The 8,367-nt window shown below is 42.2% G+C and overlaps 1 non-coding gene across 1 annotated transcript; it reads left to right on the top strand.

Annotated features, from left to right (window-relative positions):
• The first annotated feature begins 289 nt into the window (after window positions 1-289).
• On the top strand, window positions 290-362 carry Trnan-auu. The gene has a single exon. It is a non-coding gene; the product is annotated as a tRNA-Asn (tRNA).
• The last annotated feature ends 8,005 nt before the right edge of the window (window positions 363-8,367 follow it).

Below are 8,367 nucleotides of genomic sequence, written 5' to 3'. Positions count from 1 at the left end.
CGCTTATAATCGTCCTATTAAATTATTTCGCTCTTGCGTGATTAAAAGGTTATAATGATGCTTTTAACCTTTGGAGATGGAGTATCGTGAAAATAAAAGGTTATTGGTCCATCTTGTTCACCCCCGACGCTAAAACGACGGGGTGTTATAAGTTTGACGTGTCTGTCTGTCTGTTTGTTTGTCTGTGTGTGTGTCTGTCTGTGGTACGTGAAGTTTAACACTCTTACGGTAGATGTCGCTACGGGTCCCATTGACCTTAGTAGTGGAAAACTTCGCTGGCTTGGTTGAAGTCTTGGTGGCTCAGTTGGCAGAGCGCTGGAATATTGATCCAGAGGCCGTGAGTTCAAGTCTCACCCAAGGCAGACATATTCCACTTTTAAATTTAGTTTGTTTTGTATGTCTTTATTGCTGTCCTAAGTGGGCATTTTCGCGAAAAAAGATTCAAAAACTTTTTTTCTAAAATAGGTAAATTTTACGTTTTTTTTTTTAATACTACGTCGGTGGCAAACAAGTATACGGCCCGCCTGATGTAAAGCGGTCACCGTAGCCTATGGACGCCTGCAACTCAAACAGTGTCACATGCGCGTTGCCACCCCATTAGAAACTTGTACATTCCCTTTTGCTGTGTTAAGTACACAGTAAAAAGGAGTGTAAAAGTTCTAAGGAGGGTTCGGGTTGCCGACGACTCAAAGGACAATAAACGGAACAAGTTAGTTCCGTAAGTCCTCCCGTCATCAGCACACCGCACCCTCGTTGAGCTCTGGCAGCCTTACTCACCGACAGGAACACAACACTATGAGTAGGGTCTAGTGCTATTTGGCTGCGGTCTTCTGTAAGGCGGAGGTACTACCCCAGTTGGGCTCTGCTCTAGATTCGAGCGAGACGATATCCGCTGTGCTGTGCCCTACCACACAAAGCGGAATATCATTCGCTATGCCCTACCTCCTATTACGTTTTTTCTACTCAGAATCACTAGCCCTTTCGATCCTACTAGGTAAAAAAGCGTCCCAAATTTAATCTTGAATCTGGCTACTCAAAAGATGATAATGATTTTCAGTACAGATGCTACCTAATAAACAACCTATGTATTTAGTTCTAAAAATTGTACGAGAATCAGATCACAAATTAGATCTTCGAAGGAGAATATAAGATAGGTTATATATAAGAATATAAGATAAGAATATAAGATAGGAAGGAGAATATAAGATAGATTACGATACAAGTACGTAAAAGAGGAAGTTCGAAATGAGTGGCGATAAGTTAAAACATGACCAAATTTTCTTTTCATTTCTTGTCAGGGTCCAAACTTCGGAAGACCATTTGTACCTACTGAAAAACGTCGTACGATACACGTGCAAATGCGGAAATTCGTAACTCGTGTCGATTTAAAACACTCCCTTCGGTCGTGTTTTAATTTGTCGCCACTCGTTTCAAACTTCATTTTTGTCGCACTATTGTATAGTAATGTACCTACTATTTCAGTACAGATGCTACCTAAACAACCAATGCCAAATGTGTTTGGCTGTCTAAAAGGAGAGGCCTCAATTAATTTATACTACTGAAATGTATCCTGCTTACATCATGTTATTGTACCTTATACAATAAAATAACATTAAATAAATAAAAGCATTGAATGCCGAATGTCAATAAAAAAGCCTTATTATCCCAACTTCTCAAGACACCTATCCTTTAATAGCGCCGGCTCACACAAAGGACAAAAGACAACTGCCATCACGCGCATCTGACACCGACAAGAATGCCGCCATTAAACCTAGTTCTAGCATTTCTAGGCATTCCTGGCCTACAGTAGTCTTTGATCCGATAAAAAATAATAAAAAACAAACAACGGATCGACACATGCGCCGGCGACGGTTGAGAAGAAGCCTGCAGGGGTGGGAAACCTTTTTTAAATATTTTTTTTTGTAGAAAGCAACTTGCACTACCTGTGTGTGTAGCCGAATGCACGTGCTCACGATATCTCTTCCGTAGCTATCTATCTCTATCGCTCTTGCGTATTGGCGCGTCAGAGCCAGACTATCTTTCTGCGGCGTTTCGGTGGCGTTTTGCGTCGCTGTTGACGTTTATGTTATGTTACCCGTTAAATAAAGGTAGCCTGGAAGAGATCGCATTTTAGCGACATGACCATCCTGTACTTCGTTAGGTAGATTTTCTTTGAAGTTTCATATATTCTTATTTTCCCGATTTTCGTTAATTTACCTACCTATATGCCATTCTACTACTATCGTTAGCAGAAAAACAGACTATGTATGGGCAAAATGGATCACGAACACATGACTAGAAATTTAGCAGGTACGAAATGGAAATTGTATTCGCGTGAGTCAATGTCAATTTTAATATTTTCTTAATTTTATTGATCAACAAAGTACAGGTTTATTTAATACTAGCTTTTGCCCGCGGCTTCGCTCGCGTTAGAAAGAGACAAAAAGTAGCCTATGTCACTCTCCATCCCTTCAACTATCTCCACTTAAGAAATCACGACAATTCGTCGCTCTGTTTTGCCTTGAAGGACGGACAAACAAACAGACACACACACTTTCCCATTTATAATATTAGTATGGATAATACTTTTAAATATAATAAAAACTAACCTCATACTTTGCAACAGAAACAAGGTGCATTAGGTAATTTCGAAAGCCGCATAAAAATCATTATTATTTCCATCATATCAAGATTTCCTTTTTGAAATTACTCGAGCATTTCTATCATTCAAAATTACCCTTATATAATATCTCTTGGAAACCAAAGACTTTCACCCGTCTTAACTGTTTCCAAAGGTTGCCGACGCCGCGCGCGGGAGGCACCTGCGCGAGCGCACGTGCCAACTGTCCCCCTCCCCCTCCCACCCCCCCTACCCCACTTCCGCTGCATCCGGGGACGTGGACGTTGACCGCTCTGAGGAGCTTGGGGGTGCGTGCGGGTGGTTGTAATTATCTGCATTTCGAGTTCGTGTAAATCGAATCGAATTAAAATTTTATATCAACTGGCTTCTTTTTTAGGGTTCCGTACCTCAAAGAGGAAAAACGGAACCCTTATAGGATCACTCGCGTGTCTGTCTGTCCCTCTGTCACAGCCGATTTCTCCGAAACTACTGGACCGATTTAGTTGAAATTTGGCACACGTATGTAAACCTGTGGCCCAAAGACGGACATGCAATATAATCAAATGAAATTAAACGAAATTTAATCATAAGGGGCACTTTTGGGGGGTAAAATTGAAAATTAAAAATCAAAGTTATTAGAACTATATTGTGCTACATATCAAATGAAAGAGCATTTTATAAGCATCTCAAATATATTTTTTTTATAGTTTTTATTTTGGTAATTTAGAAGTAATTTAAGAAAATAAGCAAAAAATAAAATAAATTTATAGTTTAAAAAACTCTAGAAAAACACGCTTTTATAAATGCACGTAAAAGCCAAAAATAAATTATGGATCGTTCAAGTTGTCTCTATTGCTGGGATGAAGAGTAAACCATGTGCTTTTAATTATAATATTTGATTGTAAAAGCGTGGGGCGCTGCAGTCGTGCTGCAAGTCCAGTTAGCGCGCCAATCTGTGTACAAACTGCTTCTCGTAATATAGCTTAACTTGATTTCTCAGCAAGTTATACAAAAAGTTTTTCCCGTTACAGCGCCCCACGCTTTTACAATCAAATATTATAATTAAAAGCACATGGTTTACTCTTCATCCCAGCAATAGAGACAACTTGAACGATCCATAATTTATTTTTGGCTTTTACGTGCATTTATAAAAGCGTGTTTTTCTAGAGTTTTTTAAACTATAAATTTATTTTATACTTTTTAGTCGTTAATAATGAAATATATTTAAAATTTAAACAAAAATATTTTTTCAAGTAGGCGAATTTCGCAAGCCATTTGTGGCTTAACACGTATTGTTACTAAATAATAATTAATACCACCTGATGTATAGGTACCAAGTTTATCGCAATAAAGTCATTCATTGATTCATTGAATTTAATTTTTATTTCAATTTATTTATTTAAACTTTACTGCACAGTAAAAATATACAGTTACAAAAGGCGGACTTAATGCTACATGGCATTCATTACCAGTCAACCTTTAGGCCAAACAGAGAAGACCAAAAAGCCGCCTCCGCCAGTGTGTCTGTATTGCATAGTGTTTTACCTGTCAGCTTAGAACAATCTAGCTCTCCTATGTGGAGAGCACTGAGTGATTTTACTCTACTCAGGGCCACATGCAATGCACCTATCCAACCGCAAAAGTACGGGACCCTAAATACACCACTGCGTAGTGCCTTGCATCTAGTGCACGGTAGATGCCCAACTTGAAATCACTAGGAGCCAACTAGTGCCGGCCAGTGCCAGCCTGTGCAATCGATTAGAGTTGTGTGGGTTGATTGAGCGAATTTGAGTTTCTGCAGATTTGGGAAGAAAACTTAGCATGTAGGGAAAAAATCGCGAGCGCGAGCGTAGCGAGCGCAACATTTTTTTTCGTAGTGCTGCGCTAATTTGAAGATTAATGCAATACAGAACTTAAGGATTTCATCTTACAGAGTAGGAAAGAGACAAAAGGTTGAATTTTCTGTCGCTCTCTAGTATATTTACGTGGGGTTGAACCTGGATATGGAACGTGGACGCGACAGTTTGCTAAGCAACTAAAAGACTGATAGTGGCTCTGGGATCTGTAGATCTTCGCGACGTGCTTAGCAGTGGCGTGGCGTGAAATTTTTCGTTGATAAAGCCACCCCTCCGGCCCCCACCTTATTTTCGCTCTTAAGGGTCGCAAGAAAACCCACACCCACCTTTTTTATATACTACGTTGATCTTTCTTATTTTCTGGGGGCTTCGCCCCCCCAGCCCCCCTTTACTTGCTCTTAAGGGTCACCAGAAAACCCAAAACTAACTTATTTTAAACACTACCTTGATATAATTTTTTTTATGGCTTCGAGAGAGACAAGAGAACCAACTTAACTTAAATACTACGTTGATCTTTCTTTCATGTGGGGGCTTCGCCCCCCGAGCCCCCCTTTGTTTGCTCTTAAAGGTCACAAGAAAACGCTAACCCAACTTATTTTAAATACTACGTTAATCTTTCTTTTATGCGGGGGGCTTCGCCCCCCGAGCCCCCCTTTTCGTTACTCTTAAGGGTCACAAGAAAACGCTAACCCAACTTATCTTAAATACTACGTTGATCTTTCTTTCATGCGGGGGGCTTCGCCCCCCGAGCCCCCCTTTGTTTGCTCTTAAAGGTCACAAGAAACGCTAACCCAACTTATTTTAAATACTACGTTGATCTATCTTTTATGCGGGGGCTTCGCCCCCCGAGCCCCCCTTTTTGTTACTCTTAAGGGTCACAAGAAAACCCTAACCCCACTTATTTTAAATACTACGTTGATCTTTCTTTTATGCGGGGGCTTCGCCCCCGAGCCCCCTTTTCGTTACTCGTAAGGGTCACAAGAAAACCCTAACCCAACTTATTTTAAATACAACGTTTATCTTTATTTTATGCGGGGGGCTTCGCCCCCCGAGCCCCCCTTTGTTTGCTCTTAAAGGTCACAAGAAAACGCTAACCCAACTTATCTTAAATACTACGTTGATCTTTCTTTCATGCGGGGGCTTCGCCCCCGAGCCCCTTTGTTTGCTCTTAAAGGTCACAAGAAAACGCTAACCCAACTTATTTTAAATACTACGTTGATCTTTCTTTTATGCGGGGGGCTTCGCCCCCGAGCCCCCTTTTCGTTACTCTTAAGGGTCACAAGAAAAGCCTAACCCAACTTGTTCTAAATACTACGTTGATCTTTCTTTCATGCGGGGGGCTTCGCCCCCCGAGCCCCCCTTTTCGTTACTCCTAAGGATCACAAGAAAACCATAACCCAACTTATTTTAAATACAACGTTGATCTTTCTTTTATGCGGGGGCTTCGCCCCCGAGCCCCCTTTGTTTGCTCTTAAAGGTCACAAGAAAACGCTAACCCAACTTATCTTAAATACTACGTTGATCTTTCTTTCATGCGGGGGCTTCGCCCCCGAGCCCCCTTTGTTTGCTCTTAAAGGTCACAAGAAAACGCTAACCCAACTTATTTTAAATACTACGTTAATCTTTCTTTTATGCGGGGGCTTCGCCCCCGAGCCCCCTTTTTGTTACTCTTAAGGGTCACAAGAAAACGCTAACCCAACTTATCTTAAATACTACGTTGATCTTTCTTTCATGCGGGGGCTTCGCCCCCGAGCCCCCTTTGTTTGCTCTTAAAGGTCACAAGAAAACGCTAACCCAACTTATTTTAAATACTACGTTGATCTATCTTTTATGCGGGGGGGCTTCGCCCCCCGAGCCCCGCTTTTCGTTACTCTTAAGGGTCACAAGAAAACCCTAACCCCACTTATTTTAAATACTACGTTGATCTTTCTTTTATGCGGGGGGGCTTCGCCCCCCGAGCCCCCCTTTTCGTTACACGTAAAGGTCACAAGAAAACCCTAACCCAACTTATTTTAAATACTACGTTGATCTTTCTTTTATGCGGGGGGCTTCGCCCCCCGAGCCCCCCTTTTCGTTACTCTTAAGGGTCACAAGAAAAGCCTAACCCAACTTGTTCTAAATACTACGTTAATCTTTCTTTCATGCGGGGGCTTCGCCCCCCGAGCCCCCCCTTTTCGTTACTCTTGAGGATCACAAGAAAACCTTAACCCAACTTATTTTAAATACAACGTTGATCTTTCTTTTATGCGGGGGGGGGGCTTCGCCCCCCGAGCCCCCCTTTGTTTGCTCTTAAAGGTCACAAGAAAACGCTAACCCAACTTATCTTAAATACTACGTTGATCTTTCTTTCATGCGGGGGGCTTGGCCCCCCAAGCCCCCCTTTGTTTGCTCTTAAAGGTCACAAGAAAACGCTAACCCAACTTATTTTAAATACTACGTTGATCTTTCTGTTATGCGGGGGGCTTCGCCCCCCGAGTCCCCCTTTTCGTCTCTTAAGGGTCACAAGAAAAGCCTAACCCAACTTGTTCTAAATACAACGTTGATCTTTCTTTCATGCGGGGGGCTTCGCCCCCCGAGCCCCCCTTTTCGTTACTCTTAAGGATCACAAGAAAACCTTAACCCAACTTATTTTAAATACAACGTTGATCTTTCTTTTATGCGGGGGGGGCTTCGCCCCCCGAGCCCCCTTTGTTTGCTCTTAAAGGTCACAAGAAAACGCTAACCCAACTTATCTTAAATACTACGTTGATCTTTCTTTCATGCGGGGGGCTTCGCCCCCCGAGCCCCCCTTTGTTTGCTCTTAAAGGTCACAAGAAAACGCTAACCCAACTTATTTTAAATACTACGTTAATCTTTCTTTTATGCGGGGGGCTTCGCCCCCCGAGCCCCCCTTTTCGTTACTCTTAAGGGTCACAATAAAACGCTAACCCAACTTATCTTTTAAGATGAAAAGAAAGAAAGATCAACGTAGTATTTATACTACGTTGATCTTTCTTTCATGCGGGGGCTTCGCCCCCGAGCCCCCCTTTGTTTGCTCTTAAAGGTCACAAGAAAACGCTAACCCAACTTATTTTAAATACTACGTTGATCTATCTTTTATGCGGGGGGGCTTCGCCCCCGGAGCCCCCCTTTTCGTTACTCTTAAGGGTCACAAGAAAACCCTAACCCCACTTATTTTAAATACTACGTTGATCTTTCTTTTATGCGGGGGGGCTTCGCCCCCCGAGCCCCCTTTTCGTTACTCGTAAGGGTCACAAGAAAACCCTAACCCAACTTATTTTAAATACTACGTTGATCTTTCTTTTATGCGGGGGGCTTCGCCCCGCCGGGCCCCCATTTTCGTTACTGTTAAGGGTCACAAGAAAACCCTAAACCAACTTATTTTAAATACAACGTTGATCTTTATTTTATGCGGGGGGCTTCGCCCCCCGAGACCCCCTTTGTTTGCTCTTAAAGGTCACAAGAAAACGCTAACTCAACTTATTTTAAATACTACGTTGATCTTTCTTTTATGCGGGGGGGCTTCGCCCCCCGAGCCCCCTTTTCGTTACTCTTAAGGATCACAAGAAAACCTTAACCCAACTTATTTTAAATACAACGTTGATCTTTCTTTTATGCGGGGGGCTTTGCCCCCCGAGCCCCCCTTTGTTTGCTCTGAAAGGTCACAAGAAAACGCTAACCCAACTTATTTTAAATACTACTTTGATCTTTCTTTCATGCTTCCCCCTCGAGCCCCCCCCCCCCTTTTTTTGTTCTTATCTTCCGGCACCATCATCAGGCCTTGAAACCTAATCGTAGTCATAGTTCATTACAAGACTTTTCTAAGAAGCCCAAAAACAGCTATGATACGATGTTCCATCATGTAGTTCCAGTTCATATCTTCCGGCTCCA

Source organism: Leguminivora glycinivorella, unplaced genomic scaffold, assembly GCF_023078275.1.
Source record: "Leguminivora glycinivorella isolate SPB_JAAS2020 unplaced genomic scaffold, LegGlyc_1.1 Scaffold6, whole genome shotgun sequence".
NCBI lineage: Eukaryota > Metazoa > Arthropoda > Insecta > Lepidoptera > Tortricidae > Leguminivora > Leguminivora glycinivorella.
This window is presented reverse-complemented; position numbering and strand designations above follow the sequence as displayed.